Raw genomic sequence first — 18,251 nt, 5'->3', positions numbered from 1 at the left:
GCCAAGATAGATTATAGGTAATAGTGTGGGGTATCCTCTTGAAGATCAACTTATCTCCCATCATAGTAGATTACATGTTCACAATGGAGCCAGAATCCACTATCACTTTGCAAATCTTCCTATGAGACCTGCAAGTGGTCTTAAATAGGCTCTTTCTCTATGGTGGTTCAACCACATTAGGTACCTTCAACAAGGTTCTCCTTAACATTAGATTTTCACCATCCACTACTAGTCCTGCCTTAGAAATAGGTTATGTAAGAATTTGAGTGTCATCCTCCTACACTAACTATGTTCTCCTTTCTACCATAGATGAAGAGGAATCATTTTCAGGACATCTTCCCATAGTATGGACCACTTGGCTATAGTTATAACATCTGCAAGTAAATATAGTACTACCTTTGCATTGTGACTGGAACATACCTCTAGATGGTCCCCTTCCCCTATAGCCCCCTCTTTGAAAAGTGTTCTGGTCTAGTTGCCTACATAGTTATCATTGGATTGGTTTTCTTCTAGCCTACTTAGTCTTGGTCCTCTACCAAAGTTGCCTCTACCTCAAAAACCTTTATTATCTCTACCCATTTATTGGGAATCATGTCTCCTTCTTTCCTTCTCTTCTACCCTTAAATCCAACTAAAAACATGTATGCATGCTATCAGGATCCATCATGTTGATCTCATCCTGAATCCCTTATCTTAGCCCATTAAGATACCTTGCCACTCTGTTGACTTCCTCTTCTTGTCTTCTTACTCTAAGGCTTAGCTTATTGAACTCTTCAATAGAGGCACTCACTATGAGATCTCTCTGCCTTAGGTTCTAAAAGTTTTGATAGATCTAAATCTAATATTTTTTGGGTAGGAATTCAGCCCTCAACCTAATCTTCATCCTATCCCAAGACATAATCTTCTTCTTCCCTACAACTACCTTTTCATCTTGCATCATGTTCCACCATACTAGTGTTGATCCCTTGAGTCTAGCCTTGGCATAGATAACTCTCTTCTCTTCTTGCACTTCCTTGTAATCAAATTGGTTGTCTATGGCTTCCAACCAATCTAGAAATTCCTCCCATTCAAACAACCACTATAGTAAGGGATGTGTTTCATACTATCTTTATTAAGAGGTTTAAAGGTATCCAAAAACACCTTTTATCATGGTCCACCTCAGGATCCTTACTATCAGAGCTATGCTGTGTAAGGCTTTCATTTTCTTCCTCACTCTTGTCTCCCCATTATATGATTATTTTCTTACTTTTTGAATCTACCTGGTTGGCTTTGGCCAATAGATCCTTGACCAAATCCACTATGGTACCCTTGCTCATTGTCTTAAGTGGCATATTGTAAGCGTCTTGGTCTTCCATGTTTGACATACACCAAACTAAATCTTGGATCTAATACCACTCTAATGTAGAGGGTCTAGCATTCCAAACAAATAAACACCTAGTTAAATTTTTTAATTGACAATCATCCTATGATTCTTTTTTCTAGTCCTTTCCACCAACTGAAGCCTCCAAGACTCTTCCCCAACTTATCTACTAACGTAGGCTTAATATCCCCTTTCTAGGCACTAGTCCTACTAGCCCTTCTCTCTCCTAATACCCTAACCCTTCCTTAGGATCTTGTTCTTCCAGTTCCTTGGAGTCTATTGGTATAATAGATACTCTCCATTAACTTCCTAATCTCATTCAACACTTCTGGTCACAATAACAACTCATGAAAACTCAATTTCTTCACAAAGGCTAATTAGGCCTAATGATTTCTAGGTCTAGTAACTTTTTTTTTCTCCAAAACTTCAAATTATTACAAAAAAACCCTAGAATAACCTTAGGAATCTGAAATCTATCCCCAAGCACTCAAAGATTCCAAATTTGCAGAACTCCAAAACACCCACAACCCTACTTACTCCCAAGCCCTAGTTTCTAGCCTTTGTTTTAGGCTTCTAGCCTAGTTAGTAGACAAAAATCTCCCAAGCTCTTCAAAGCTCCAACCAACCTTCAATTCCACTTTCACATTCAAGTTTACTTCCTAGGGCTTCTAGGAATTCTATTGGATTGACCCACATGATCATGGGTGTGCGCTACAACATCTTTTCCAAAACTATCTAGGCTGACATACTCCTAGAAGTCACCCTAGGGAATCACTCCATGGCTTGGAAACCCATCATAAAAGTGAAAAACAAAAAAAAACAAAAATCCATGTACACTATGTAACTTATCACCCCACCAGGTTTCATGCATTTTCCACCGTCGGTGATTAGTGTAGACCCATTTTTATACAAACAACCCTAAGAGACAATACTTAGGCCAGTTAGAAATAAAAATTTTGTAGCTTTCAAACCTTAAGACTTCAATAAAAATGTAAATATGAAAAAAAAAACTAGGAAAGACTGAACTAAGCAAAACATGAATGTGATCTCTTGTTCTAATCCATACACAACCGCACCACACCATTAAACACTAGAAAACACAAAAATTTGTTCATATAGAAACTCCACATGTGCATAAAAATAATGGAAAAAAATCCCACCTTCCAAAAATGATCTTCCATGCTCATATACCTGAGCATGGGTAGTTACAACTTCTAGAAATTTCATTTTTAATTTCTTGTAAAAATTGCAAAAGTTGGTCAAGCAACTTTTGCTGCTTAGGTCTTTTTGGCCAAATGGTTCTACCTAGGACCATTCTAGGACACTATATAGGATACCTAGGACCTATTTAGATAATAAAATACCTTAATTACCATCCCTTCTCATATTTGACTTATTGAGCAACTTTTGGTTCAATGAGCAACTTTTTAAAAACCTAGGACCTAGTGAACAATTTGGCTTTTATAATTGGATTAGTTGCATTCCAAGGACACTTGGAACTTATTAAACACACTCACCCACTTAAATAACCTCTAACCACTCCAAAAAAAAAATTAGGGAGGTTCTCTACACCAAATGGGAGAGATGCTCCCTGTGAAATTGTGGAGTAGTCTATGGAATAGGTTTTATCCTTATGCCAACTATATTTCATTTTACAATGATTTTGTGTTTCCAATAATGAGAATGATAGTGCCTAATATGGAGAGGGTCCCAAGGGTAGTACAAAAATTTATTAGGCCTACTTTTTGTTATGATGAATTCAAATTGAGTCATAATTGGTGGAATATTTTATTGCTTGGGAATACTACCATCATGAGATTATATGGATGTGTCCACTCACCCCACATTCTACCTAGGTTTGTACTATAAAGGTTGGGAATTTTAGAATTTTTATAGAAACTCATTTTAATAGATAGAGAACACCTAGGCCAAAACATAAAAAGGGAGACTTTCTTGTGTATAAGTTTCAAAATAGAAAGACTTCACAATTGGAAAACAAGCCATAGATATTATTGATGCAATTCTTAGCGAATATAAGTTCCTATGTTTAGTGACTAGGATTTATGATCCAAATAATGTAGTTAGGGTGGCATTGAGAAAAATGAGAGGGTATAATTTGCCTCAAAATAAGCCCCTGTGGGAGGAGGATCTCATAAGGATTCACTTGTTTGAGAATCTTTGTGCTTAGAGAGTGAAAAAAGGGAAATATATTATGAGAGTTGAGGATGAAATGAGGAGAGTTGACCGTTATTTTTTCATTTTTATCATGACAAAAAGTATCTAGATAGATTTGAAACTTGCTTAAAGAATTATGACAAAATTATGGCACAAATTCCTAAAGAAGCCCAAGTGCAAGGAAAAGAGATGGTAAATCCTATGTCACCTTAACCTAATGTGTTCATTAAGGAGGAAGATCAAGATCAAGATGAAGAGGGCTTCTTTCGAAACATCAGCATGGACCAAAGGAGAAAGAAAAAATAGAAGTTAATATAAATACCTCAAAAGGCAAGAGAAAAGGCTTCTTAGATATTGCCTAGAAAGAGCCACTATTTTGCTGAGCTAAGGAAAAATTTATTAGTAAAACAAGAAGCTAAGAATGAACAGGTTCCTACTAAATTGGAAATGGCTACCAAAATCATGGGTGATAGAATTTTTACTAAAATTTTGCACATGTGTAAAATTTAAGTATTCATACAAGGAAAGTACATAAATGTCATTCATTTCATTAAAAAAAAAAAAGAAATGTCCTTGTATTATTCATTTGTAAATATATAATCGATGTTTTCAAAAAATGAAATGAATTGATATGCTTACTATATCTAAACTAATTTCATAGAGGAACACACAAACAGATAACATATGTTTAAAAGGAAAAAGTGAGAATAGAGATAACTAGTCATTTCCTTTTTCTTTGACTAGTTATGAATTCCCTGGCATGTTGATCTAGCTCCAAGTTGAATTCTTCAACAACTAAAAAAAATGAAAGAAAGATGATATTAGATCCCAAAGGATCTAAGCAATGACTGCATAATCTCTACTACTACACATATTATCTGTTGATGCATTTCATTATAAAATAAAGTAAGCAATATTTAATGCAATGCTGGAAGATATTTTTGTAGCAATGTTTTAAAGAAATGAAACAAAAGTCATTTGTGGGAGTCACGAGCCTGTGCTTGAACCCTACAGGATGATATGCTATAGGAAAATGTCTTTAAAAACCTCGAGATTCAATGCATTTCTTAAAATATGAACAACCACAGTGACTTGCCATAATGCCAAAACTATAAATCAAAGTATCAAGAATAGAAATTCTTGTCAGAAGGATCAATTGAATTTAAATGCTAATGCTGAGTTACATAAGTTTTTCAAGGAAGAAGTAAGGATAACTCAAAAATGTCACTTGAAGATTCATTTAGCAAGGACATTAACATACTTGTTACACAAAGAACCAAGAAGTTTTGCACCAACTTGGCAAAACTGAAAGGTTTCAATAGCATTTCAATCAGCATGTATTTTAAATGACAGCCATCAAAATGAATATGTAGGCCATATAGTACCTACACTATAATTGTAGGGAAATGGAGAAAGACTCAAGTTTACACTTTTCTCAATGAGAAGTATAATTTTTGTGGTAGAGTTTATAGACAATGCATTTAAGATCGTAAATACAACATGAAAATGGTATTCATAATGTGCACAGTGATAAAGATACCAGTAAGTACAGCAGATACAAGTAGAAAATAATTTAATGGAAATCATTATTGAAAAGTATGAAAGTTTCCTACAATAGATTCAATAGAAAATTTAGCACTATTGGCAGCTCAATATGGGAAATGTGACAACTGAATTTTATTCTGGTAATCAAGTTCCATTGCTGATTCCAAAACATCATTGTTGACTGGATCATCCACTACTATGGTAGAAATCAATCATGTCATTTGAGAAGAAGTTCTAGCAAAGAATGTAAAATCATCACATCTCGGTATGGAGATTGTATTGGAGCTTTTGATATTACAGGCTCTTTTACTAAACATTGGCTTGTGCTTTCCATGGGTGGACAGTTGTTATGTACTTGTGAATTAATTTTGTATGATTATAAAGTTAGAAGCCTAATTTATACATGGTGAACTATTGAAGTGGAAATCATCTTGGTGAGGATCGGGTATTGGGAAATGAGCGGACATGAGTAGGACATCAATTAGGCCTTGTCTAGTTGACATTTATAGGAAACTTCCTATATTAAAAATCAGTTAAGGACCTTGAAGATGATGAGAATGTTGAAAATCAAGCTTCTCAACTTGTCCACCTTACATTGGATAATAAAAATAATCTGGTGCAAGCAATTCCTGTCAGGAAAAATACTAATGAAACACCTACGCCACAGTTTTTTGTTGTGGATTCATATGAAAGATATTATGAACAAACAATTTTTTAGCCTACAAATTATTTTCATGGAAGGGGAAACAAGGTAGAAAATTTAGACATCATCGAATATGATTTAGATGATGAAGATGATGACTCGATGCAAGAATTTAACAAAAAGAAGAAGATGCTCTTCCCTAATAAGTTTTAAAGCATGGTGTACAAGTTTGAAAGTTTGGATCACAAGGGTCATAGATGAGCAGTAGTTTAGGAGAAACATTTGGTTAAACAATACCTATTCTTCTTTAGCATGATATAGCAATTGAGGCCTTGTAGTCTTTCAGGCAGTGTACAACTACTAGAAAGCAAAGAGAGATTGATGGCAGGAGCCATTCTACATTGATTGCAGCCACCTCCTCTAGTCAATGACACCAATACATATAATGTTTTTGAACCCAAAGAGAAGGCTCATAGGCTCCACAAAAGGTGGACACAAAGGCAAGAGAACAATGTTTAGTCTTTTGAGAAACTTGGTTAGGTTAGGTGCAATCTAGAGCAAGCAAAATGAGTATTTGAAGCTTTGACAAAGAGGGGTTGACTGATACGGGTATAAGTCATATTGGAGCATGTGGGGAAAGAAGCATGAGAGGAATATTTGAAGTTTCAAAACCCTTATGTGATTTTAATAAAAAACTAAAACATACATGTTTAAGTATGTAGGAAACCCAAACAACAAATAATGCCATAAAACAATCAGCAAAATAGTCAATAAAACCCTCAATGCATCAATGGCAGCTTGATTTTAACAAAAGTTCTCAAAGAACATGAAAAAAAAGATGTAATTCAAGAAGAGCAGCAAAGGAAAAACAACAAACCCTAAAGTTAGAGATGTTCCAGCCAGCAAAAAACCAGAAGGAAAAAATGAACAATAAACACCTTCAAAGAGAGAGACTCATTTAAGTTCTTCAGCAACAAATGATATTGTGAGTAGCAGTTAAAGCACAATGATGGCCACGAATAATAATAGAAATCTCCCCAGTTTTAAAACAATGAAATTTCCAAAATACTTGAACATCAAACAATTAAAATACTTTGAAGTATCTTCTATGCTCATGGTAAAAGGAACTAGCAAGTTTACCTTCAAGCTCAGTGGCAGCTCAAACATTTGCAAATCTTTCCTTTGGTGATGCAATAGACTCCAACAAAAAAATTTTCCATGGTGGCTATTCACCAAGAAACCCTTCTTGCTCTCGAAGTTTCTAGAATGCAAAAATGAAGGAAAAGACCAACTTTAGGGTATTCGAATAGTTTCCATGCCTTTTCCATATTGTATATGGTTTGGAGTCCGCAGGATTTTTATGGGATTTTAATCCCTTGTAAAGTTTTTATGTCATATTAGAGAGAGAGGTTTAAGTGATGCCTTAGGAATTTTGTGATAGGCATGTTTTTTGTGTTTTTCAATATTGTGAATGTAAGAAAAATAATATAAAATGATGTAAATAAATAGTTTAATATTATTTTCTTGTTAAAATGCAAAAAAGAGGTATTTTTTAAATTATTTTATTTTGTATGAATATAATATTGTAAAGGAAAAGAATATACATGATATCCTTATAAATCATTTGATGTTTTTTTTTTTCTATTTGTCATGTAAAAGAAGAGAGCCATTATATCACTATGTAATGGTCTTTAATTCAGAAATTAGTTTTGAACATCTAGAGGGAATATAGGCTTTTTGAGGTTAGATTTGCTTTTACCTTGTCAGTTTAAAGATATTTGTGATCAATTGGAGTGTTTGGGGGTAATTTTTGATGAGTCATCGGCCTCATTATGGGTTAGTAAAGTCTTAGGAGTTATGAAACTTCATTTTTGGAAGTTTCTAAGCCCTGATTTTGAGGCTTTTATTCTGCATTTGACCTAAGGGTTAATTTTGTACTTAATGAGTTTTGCAACTCATTTTTTAGAGGTTTTGATTTTATGAGAGAGTTTTGTGACCTCTTTTCTGAGTCCTAAACTTTGTTGCAAAATCTATAATTCATTTTCTGGAGATATAATACAAGTGACATTAGTGTGATTATGCTATTTTTTGTATTCACTATTAAGCCTTCTTTCTTTCTGCAAGTTTTGTGTGTGTTTTTGAGTGATTTGATAGAATGACTTGAGAATTTTTATTATTCCTTTTCATTCTGTCTCATTCCAGCACTTGTTTGTAGGAAAGGAAGTTTATTTACAGGTTATAATATGCGTCTTTAAAGGTGAAATTGATTAAAGTGAGGTGTCTATGTTCCTCCTTTTGTTGTTTCATTATTGAAACCTTATTATAAATTATTTGTGCAAATCTTTATAGGAATATGTGTTTTTCTTGCATTTCGAATAGTTGTATAGTTGTAATGAACCTTTTTAGGTCATTCATTTTTTTCTTCTATTGTATCCTTTTTGTCGTATGTATTTTTTCTGATCATGCAAATAAATACTTGCACCTTTGATTGCCTTGAAAATCTGCCACTCTAAACAGAGTGATCCATGAAGGGATGCAATATATTTAAAATTCTTGCTTGTTCATTGTTGCCCAATCACATCAATGTTGCAAGTTCTTTGAATAGCATTAAACCTTCTAATGATAGAGACCAAATAAGTTCTAATATTTCAGGCCACTAGTGCTCTCAACATGAGCACCAGTTTATGTAGTCTTTGATTGAGATTTCTGTCTACCAATTTGAACCTAGATATTGTCAAAGTCTTCTATTGTTGTCAAGACTATGAACCATTGATCTTATGCAATGCTTATCTGCCAAATCTTCTATCTCCCCTTTCATCTAGAATCCTTTTTTAAATATGAGTAGCTCATTTTATAATCCACATTGGACTTCAGTTTGGTTGATCTACAAGGAGACATCTATCTATATCATTTATGATAGTCTTTTCCTATCTGTCAACTTTTGCATGTTCACTGGAGTCTATTGTTTCTTCTTGGAGTTGGAGATTAATTATTCTTCTCATCTGAGATGAATCACATTCAATGATTTTCTTCCCTATCCAATCAAGTGGGTGTGACCTTATTATAATATCTCTAAAACTAAAGGGACACATTCCTTCACAAACCAATTCATGTAACTGGTTTATAATATTAATAGGAATATTATTAATAATATATGTTTATGATATAATAATAATTTGAGTAATACACTTACAATGTATATTATTATTATGTTTTATTGAGCCAAATATAATATAATATAATTATATATATTCTTATAATTTAATAATTCTATTATATTATTATAATAATATAATATATCACATTAATAATATATTCATTATTTATATAATTTACATTTTGCTACTATGTTAATTGATATAATATTATATCAATTTGATATCTTGTTGATAATATAAATATATAATATTTATTTATTATTAATATTAATATTAATATTTATAATATTGTATAATTATTTATTTATATTAACTTTATATTAATATCACAAAATATAAATTATTTATTTATAATAATATCACAAAATATTTATATTATAATATATATTAATTTAATAATATATCAACTTTATTAGATTATGATACTTTATTAATATAATACATTGCTATATTATATTACATTATTATTATAACATGATATGATATTATTATATAATTAGAATGTAATATTACTTTATAATTATTATTTTAATATCATTATTAATTTATAAAAAAATATTTATTTATTATTTAAATTATATACTGATAGGAGGACATCAAAATAGTCCTCTCCGCCAAGTGTGTTTAAGTTTTCCATATCATTTTGGTGTATCACCATCTCCTAGTTTAGGCTATAGGTTTAGGTTCATTTTTGGCAATTTCTTCCCTTTTTCTTGAAGTTAAAGTTAGGATCTTGGAAATATCATTGAATATCCAATAGGAGCTTGCCTAGAATCTAGAGGTCTCATTTCATTTGCATGTCCCATGAAGTGAAGTGATTCCCATGTTAAGTCAGGATTATCAAACTTTTTTAGTTCAGTACTGGGTGCAAATCCTGAAACTTAACAAGAATCATCAAGGCACAAGAATTCTTGGGAGATGATAATTTTGTAACTAGTGAAGAATTTAAAAGTTTCTTGTTTAAATTGAAATGGAATAAATTATCTCTAACTTTGCAACCAAGAGATTCTAAGGAGAAGATTGTTGGAATGGTTCAAAAGTTGGAAGCCTATGATCTTGATAGTAAGACTCTCAATGTGGAGGAGGATATACAATTGGTAAGGAGTAGACAAATTTTATTTCTACCCAGATGGGATTTGAGTTCTTCTTTAATGCTGGACCAAATTAGGAGACATGAAAAATCAATTTGTTTCAAATTTTTTGGCCCTGGAGGGTTACAAAGATGATCAAGGTATAATATAGATTCTCAAACTATGGCTATATGGAGTATAGCCCATGAAATAGACAAAAAAATAATAATGGTAATAAAAGATACAACTCAAGGGAGTCTAAATTTTTGGAATGTAGATTCTACATATTATGGTGAGGTAAATGGTATGTTGAGGTCAATAATAGCATTAAACATAGATAAAATGGATCAAGTTCATGATCATCTTTCTCAAATATTCAAGAACTTTATTTCCATAAGAAAATAATATGAAGAGGAAATGAAAATGACTTATGTGATGAAGCAAAAAACTACATAGTTGGAAAAACATATAATGACTTTGAAAAAGGCTACCAGGCCTATAACAAAGGTCAATGATAAGAAAGTACAAATAGATGATGTTCTATACCAAGAAGTGATCATGGACATTAATGACAGAGGTTCAAGAAGACAGAGATAGATGAATCCAATGAAGGGTATTTTATGCCATAGGATTGATGTTTTAAAGAATGATTCTCATAATGTACATGCCACTTTTATTTCTTTACAAGGTGCAAAGCACCAATGTTCAAAGTTACTTGCATTACTAACTCCTTTGCATTAATAATGGGGCCCATATACTTAGTTCTTTGATAAATTAATTCCCATATTGACCCATAAAAATGATTTTCAAAAAGAAATTATTATTCAAACCAGAATGATAATTAGTAGGGTGAGAGACTTAGATGGATTCTTTATTGGTAAGTTGCAATTGATACAGATTAATATGAAGATTATTGCAGAGAGCACGCATGGTTTTATACCCGGTTTTATACCCCCCATTATTGATAGTGAAAAAAATTTAAGAGATTGGCAAGAGTGGACCACAATTTTTTAGAATATCTTGAATAATGAAAAGTTTGTAGCTTATTTCAATGGAGATGTGGATGTGCCAATTTTCTATGACATTATTGATACATTATATAAAATTGAAATGGACATGAACAAGTTTGTTGCTGATGTTAGAGCCATAACATATTTGAGGTGGAAAAAGACCCTAGATGAACTGAGTAAAATTAGGGGTGTCGCTTGGTTGGATATAGTGACTGATATTACCATCTAGGAGGTTGTAGAAGATATCAAGGCTTTTCCTAATGAAGATTGTGAGTGAATAGGGATGGAAGAAAGAATGATGAGGCAATAGAGAGAGGGTAGTCATTAGAATAGGTTATCTTAAATTTGCAATTCACCTGCTATGGATACACCTACATTGTAAACCTAGAATTGATCCTGAATACATGTGCTTCCAGTATTTTATTTTGAAACAATCTCTAGTCTCATTTCTTTCATTTTTGTCTTGTATGTAACAAGTAGGGTTTTTTCAAATGAAAATATGACATGTCATTAGTCTCCCATGTTTGAAGCTTGTTGCAATCCTTATGTTAGAAAAGGATTTCCAAGACTGGGATGGATAGTCAGAATTTTGATACGGAATGTTATTGTCATGTTTTGATTTGGTCCAGTCCTATATTTTAACGATGTTTGATATGTAAGTTGTATTTTGCAAGAAAATTAATACAAGTGAAGTGGCTACTATTAGATAATCTCTAATTATTGTGTCGAGATCTATGTTCAATAATTACTACTAAAAATAGTTACATCTAAAAGTGAAATATAATTATTACAATTAAATATAAGATAATATTAATTTTTATTATACAAATCTACACTAAGGCACAAGAGAGGAACTGGACAAAATCCCCTGCTAGGAAAATGTTGTCTACTTTTTCTCCCTCTCTCACAATATTGAGTGTGTGATGCATTGTGGAAAATCATTAAAAATTTAGGCATGAATTGTAAAGGAATGCAAAATATTTACCATGCATTATGATACTCAAGAAGCATAATAATGGGTGCACAATTTTTTAAACAATACCTTTCCTTCTTGTTAATTGGAGATGATTTTATTTCCTACAAATGATTATGCACTGCACATGCCAAGAAAATGTAGTTTCAGGGCCACAAAATTACACTCTACATGACATAAGTAATTACTTTAAGTATCATGAAAATGCATTACATTATACCAAATGCTATAAATTGACATTCGAATTATTACTAAAAAGTATTCAAATATAAACACACCTGCTTTTTTAATATGTTTCTCCATAATTTGCAGGCCAAGAATAGCTTTCCCCTTTCTCTATAGTTGAGAGAAAAATAGAAAATGCATTGTGTTTTCATGCATCGCCCATTTTAGTGAAGTTTTGGTAGGTGTGGGTCTCATAAATTTTAGTAATGTACTATATTTTTGTCCAACCACTTTTTCCATTTTTAGTCCTCCATTTAATAGCACATGTATGGTACTGAGATAGATGGAGGCATCTCTCATTCACACATTTATGGATCAGTATGCTATGGAAGGTTGAAGACTATGAAAATATATCATTGTAACCTTCACAGGCTCATTAAAATTAAATTTGTTTTAGGTAGCGAAGGTGTGAATACCTTTTCATTGTCGCTCTGCATGATCATTTAACTTCAAATAATCAAAGGCATGAAGATGTGAAACTATTTTGTATTGACCCACATTTGTGCCATTGAAAGGATGCATGAAAGGAAGTGACTAAAGTTCTATTGATTGAGTTTTCTAACGTGATTATGCTAGAAAGTAATCATTATTAGTTAAATGGTTTGTCGAATGATAGATAGCAATGCTTATTTGATGGTTTTAATGTCATCGATGTCATAATTGTAATGGTGAACACATAACTTCATAATGCTAGTGAATATATCAAAAATGCATTATAGTTTCCTTGTTCTAATTACAGACATGAAAACATAGTTTAGTTTATGCATTTATCTTCCATTTCGATTGATGACTCTACTGACTACTAAGATTATAATTTGACTAAAGATTTTCCTTCAATGATTTCCATCCTCTATTTTATCATGATCCATGACATTGAAGAAAGATACTAAGAATTCAAGCTAGAGTTACCTATCAAGTGAGGGTTTTGTATCAAGCTAGTGTTTTGTTAAAGTTAGGGTATCGTGTCAAGTGAGGGTTTTGTATGAAGCCAGGGTTTTGTTTGCATGTTCTAGTGTGGAAGGATAATTTAATGTAAGACTATTGGTGGCTATACACCTATGTAATTGTTATGATCACTGGTAAGAAGGATCATTTAACATGCAAATATTGAAGGTCATGAAGGCACGAAATAGTATTATTCACTAGTATGAATGATCTCATACTACTAAATTATGGAAGCTCATAAAGGTATGAAACTATTTTTTTTGTTGGTAAGAATGATCATTTAAATTATAATTATCGAAGGTAGTGAATGTGCAAAGCTATAATGTTATGTATTCTTCACATGATAATTTAAAATTAAATTATTCACAGGTACAACAAAAATTATTTTTTCGAATGCCATGATGGTGCAGAACATCATTGTTTGCCTATTCACAACTTCATTGAAATTTAGATAGTATGTTCTTGCAAAGATGCATAACCTTATGTTCATGCATTAGCCACTTCATTTGACAATAAATAAAGGGACCCACCTTCATGTCATCAAAAGGATATGTCGAAGGAAGAGACTACATTTCTATCAATTGAGGTTTCCAACATGGTTGTGCCAAAAAATTCTCAATATAGGTTAAATGGTTTGTCAAATGATAGATAGCAATTCTTATTCAATGGTTATAATAATGGTATGTCCCTTTCAACATGAATTATTTCATAATTGTAATGATGGATGCATAACCATATAATATTAGTGAATATATCAAAAATGCATTATAATTACATTTTTCTAATTATGGACACAAAAACATATTTCAGTTGATGCATTTCTCTTCTGCTTTAATTGATGAGTCTATCAACTCATAAAATTATAAATTGACTTCCATAATGAGTAACCTTGTATAGTTCCCAACCTCTAATTTTGAGTGAGGTAGTGCATCGAAGAAAGCTAAAAGGATATCAAGCTAGGGTTTCATTTCATCTAGTAAATGTGTAGTCAAATTTGGGTTGGCAATTCTTATAGAGGTTGTGAAAAGGGATTTTAAACTAGAACTTTAAGTTAAGTTACGCCTTCCACTCAATATTTAAGAAATAGAAAAAACTGAGGGTTTTGTATGAACCCACCTATGGTTTATCAAATGAGTTTTAAGAATGGTTATTTGATACCAATAAAAACATATGAATGAATTTTTTTTTTAAATGACACACTAAGATTTGAATCTAGTCATGACCATTTTTTTTCTTATCCTAGATTAAGTTGGAGAACTTTGATGAAATGGAACCATTGTCACCTAGAAAGCAACTAGAAAAGAATTAAAATAATGTTTAAATGTTGCATTCTATTGAACAACATAAATATAAGAGGCATAAAGTAGAGGGGAGGCATCTCAAACAAGACCTATAGGACCAGGTACTGCAATCTTCTCCAAATTACAAAAGAGTGAAGGTGGGAGAGGTGGGATTTGAAGATACGTGTGTGGAAGCCAAGGATGTATGGATAATGAAGATGGGATTGAATTGTTTTTGTTTCATTGCAACTAAAGATTAGAAAGATACCTAATTTTTCAAGGATGGAATACAAATTTAGGCGTACTCACCATTCCAAATGTATTTATGAACACTGAGTTGTTGAAAGAAATTATAAAGAGATACGATTCAAAAATGAAGACTATAAAATCACAGTTTGGTAAAGTAATTATTATAATTATGAAACCTACAATTCAGAAATATTTTTAGCTAGAGATAGGTTACGAAATCATTTTAATAAACCTAAATTAAGAGATGAGTATTTATGTATGGATACCTTATACAAGGTACATGTTATGCCTATCCATCGCCTAAAGACTAGAGGTGTAAGGGTCATTTTAGAGAACATTTGCAATCCACTATTTGATGCCCCTCCATTAATGGACATATCTTTGATGGTTGTTGCAACTGACATTCAATCAAACCACCCTAGGAATTTTGATTTTGCTACATTTTTTGCTAGCAAGATAAATGAGGACCTTCTTGTATTGCAAAAATATTTGTCCAAGTTGTATTTCAAGCATTACTCTTTTTTTATGCATATGTTTCTCTTCTTCGGCCAAGAGAATAATGTATGAGAAGGAATACCTATTAAGGAGTATGATTTTTAGGGTTTTAGATAGTATGTACAGTTATGGATCAAGATTTGGGATTGACATGCTTAGGTTTAGACTACATATGTTTTGAAGGGAACTTTGTGAAACCACTTATGAAATTGCTAAGGAGGAGTACAATCATACCCTCTCACCAAAGATCAAAATGTTCCTAAGGCCTAAATAGTTTTTCGACCAAATCCCAATAAATCACAATTGGGGTGACTGGTATGCATATGAAAAGTTTACTACAATTAGAGTATATGGTTATGAAGGATGCCCCAACAACCTCCCCATCATAGTACTTGATTTAATCATGTATCTAGAAATTGTGTGGAAACTGGTAGTCTACAATATATAACACTTGATTTCAAAGATAAAACAATCATTCTTTTCGAATACAATGTCATTTGGGGATTTCATGGTCAAGAAATTATAGAGTTATGACTATATTACTAAGAAACTTAGGAGATATGGACTAACTCATGGTGATTTGAGGACAACATTTGATTCAGAGGGATATATAGAAAGGGAAAGGGCTTCTTAGAAATTATGTCTTATTGAACATTGGGTACTGATTGATTATCTAATTAGGAACTTGGAAAGGGATAAAGTTGTTAGTAGAAATATGTATATAAATGTGGAGAGAGCTTTCGAGTGAAAAAATAAGAAAAGGGAAGACTAATATAGACCTTCTCAGTGGTATCACAAATCCACTTAACAAAGCTTTGAAATTGTTAGAAGAGAATTATGAGATTTTGAATAATGTTCTCAATGCTCTATTGCAAGAATGAACAATCAAGAAAAGGGACATAGAAGAAAGAGGTGATAGTTGTGGTGAATGTGGACATATTCCAATGGAAATTTTGAGTAGAGAAGTGATTTTGGAGCCCCTCTATATAGTATGATCAGTTGATATTAGAGAAATTGAACATAACCAGTTCATATGCATGTTAGATTGTGGTGATTGATCAGGGAAGTGTTGTACATACTCCATAATTCCTCAGTGGGGTTCAGGGTTAGGCCTAGCCTTGAGAAAGGGTTTGGGAGCAATAGCCCCCAATACAACCAAGGTCATTAGGCCATAACTATTGGGGGTTTGAGGGAAAAGCCCCCAAGAATTATTTTGGGAGGATTATTTTATCGAATTTTTATGGTCGATATGTTGTAACTAATTTTAACCCTAAAGTGGCATAAATACTTGTATAAAAGGGCTTAGGGTTAGCAATTTTTTTAATTATTGTGGTGATGTGGAAATTGCTTCTTGTGGGGGTATTGAGTTGTAAGGGATTACGGATTGTAATTAGGTTGTAATCACTAGATTGCAATAATATTGGACTTGTTGTTTGGTGGACGTAGCCCAGGGATTGGGTGAACCATGTTAAATCTTGGTGTCTTGTGTTCTCTTATGTGAGATCTATTATTTTATGTTATTGTTTATATTTGCATGTAATTGTTATTTTTGTCTATGGTTTTATCCTATCAAGTGATATCAGAGCCTAGTTATTTTTTAGTTATCCTCTACAGGAAAGTCTCATGATTGAGTGGGAGTGATGGAACATGAGGGTAAGTTGAGGGTTGAAAAGTTTAATGGGCATAACTTTCAATAATGGAAGATGAAAATGGAAAAATATCTTTATTAGAAGGATTTATGGAAGCTGTTGGAAGGAAAAACCAAGAATCAAGGATCTATGACAAATGATATTTGGGATTTTTTAAACAAAAAGGAACTTGTAAGTATTTGATTATGCCTAGCACCATTGGTGGCATTTAGTATTACAAATGTGAAGATGAAAAAAGAGTTAATGGAAACCATAGTGAAATTGTATGAAAAGCCCTCTGCTTCAAACAAGGTATTTCTCATGAAGTGCTTATTTAAAATGAAGATGGCAGAAGGTGGATCTGTCACAAATCATTTAAATGAGTTTAATATTGTTACTATTCAATTATCTTTTGTGGGTATTAATTTTGATGAATAAATTAGGGCTCTCTTGATTTTGTGTTCTTTACCAAAAATTTGGAATGGCTTGGTAATGGTTGTGAGTAATTCCATTTCTAGATCTAATACAATAAAATATGATGATGTGATCAGTGTTATTTTGAGTGAGGAAACTCATAGGAAAACCTCAGGCGGATCTACATCTAGAAGTACTTTGAACACATAAATTTGAGGTAGAATAACTGAGAGAGGAAGTAATTTGGGAAATCATGGAAAATCAAGAGGAAAGTCAAAAGGGAAGAGTTTTCAATCAAGAGGACCAAATGACTGTTGGTACTGTGGAAAACTAGGGCATAAAAAGAAAGATTATTAGACTCAAAATAAAAATGAAGGGGAAAAGCAAGATGGAGACAAGGAGGAAAATGTGGTAAGTAACAAATTTGAAGAGGATGCTTTTCTTCTGGCTTTAGAAAGTGTTGATGATTCATGGGTTTTGGATTCAGAAGCTTCATTTCATGTTGCACCTCATAGAGGTTATTTCATTAATTATGTCCAAGGGGATTTTGGGCTTGTTTGTTTGGGGGATAATGAACCCTGTCAGATTGTTGGAAAGGGAAAAGTTAAGATTAAGTTGCAAAATGGGAATCATTGGCTACTACATGAGGTTAGACATGTTCCAAGGCTAGGTAGGAATTTAATTTCAGCAGGGCAACTTCGTGATTAGGGTTGTGTAGTTACTTTTAATGATAAAAATTGGAAGGTTTCAAAAGTTTCCCTTGTAGTAGTAAAAAGTGTGAAAGTAGGCACCTTATATCTTTTTATAGGTCATAATGTTCCTTCTACTATAATTGTTTCAAAGAAAAATGAATGTTCAAGAACAATTTTTGTAGTTGAGTAGGGAGAACAAATAGTTGTTGTAGATTCTAATAAATGTAAGAAGTCTCCCTTCCTAAAATGACAACATATAAGTCAACTGGTCAACATTAAAATTTCCTTGGGAGAATATGTAGCAAAAAATCACCTCAACATTTAGATAAAGTAAAAATATACATTCTCTCCTTGAAATGCCTAGATAGTTCTCCCTTGCACATTGTCAAG

This window comes from Cupressus sempervirens, chromosome 10 (assembly GCF_028749045.1).
Source record: "Cupressus sempervirens isolate cs-2001-9-10 chromosome 10, ASM2874904v1, whole genome shotgun sequence".
Taxonomy (NCBI): domain Eukaryota; kingdom Viridiplantae; phylum Streptophyta; class Pinopsida; order Cupressales; family Cupressaceae; genus Cupressus; species Cupressus sempervirens.
The sequence above is the reverse complement of the archived record's forward strand: the minus strand, read 5'-3'. Positions refer to the sequence as shown.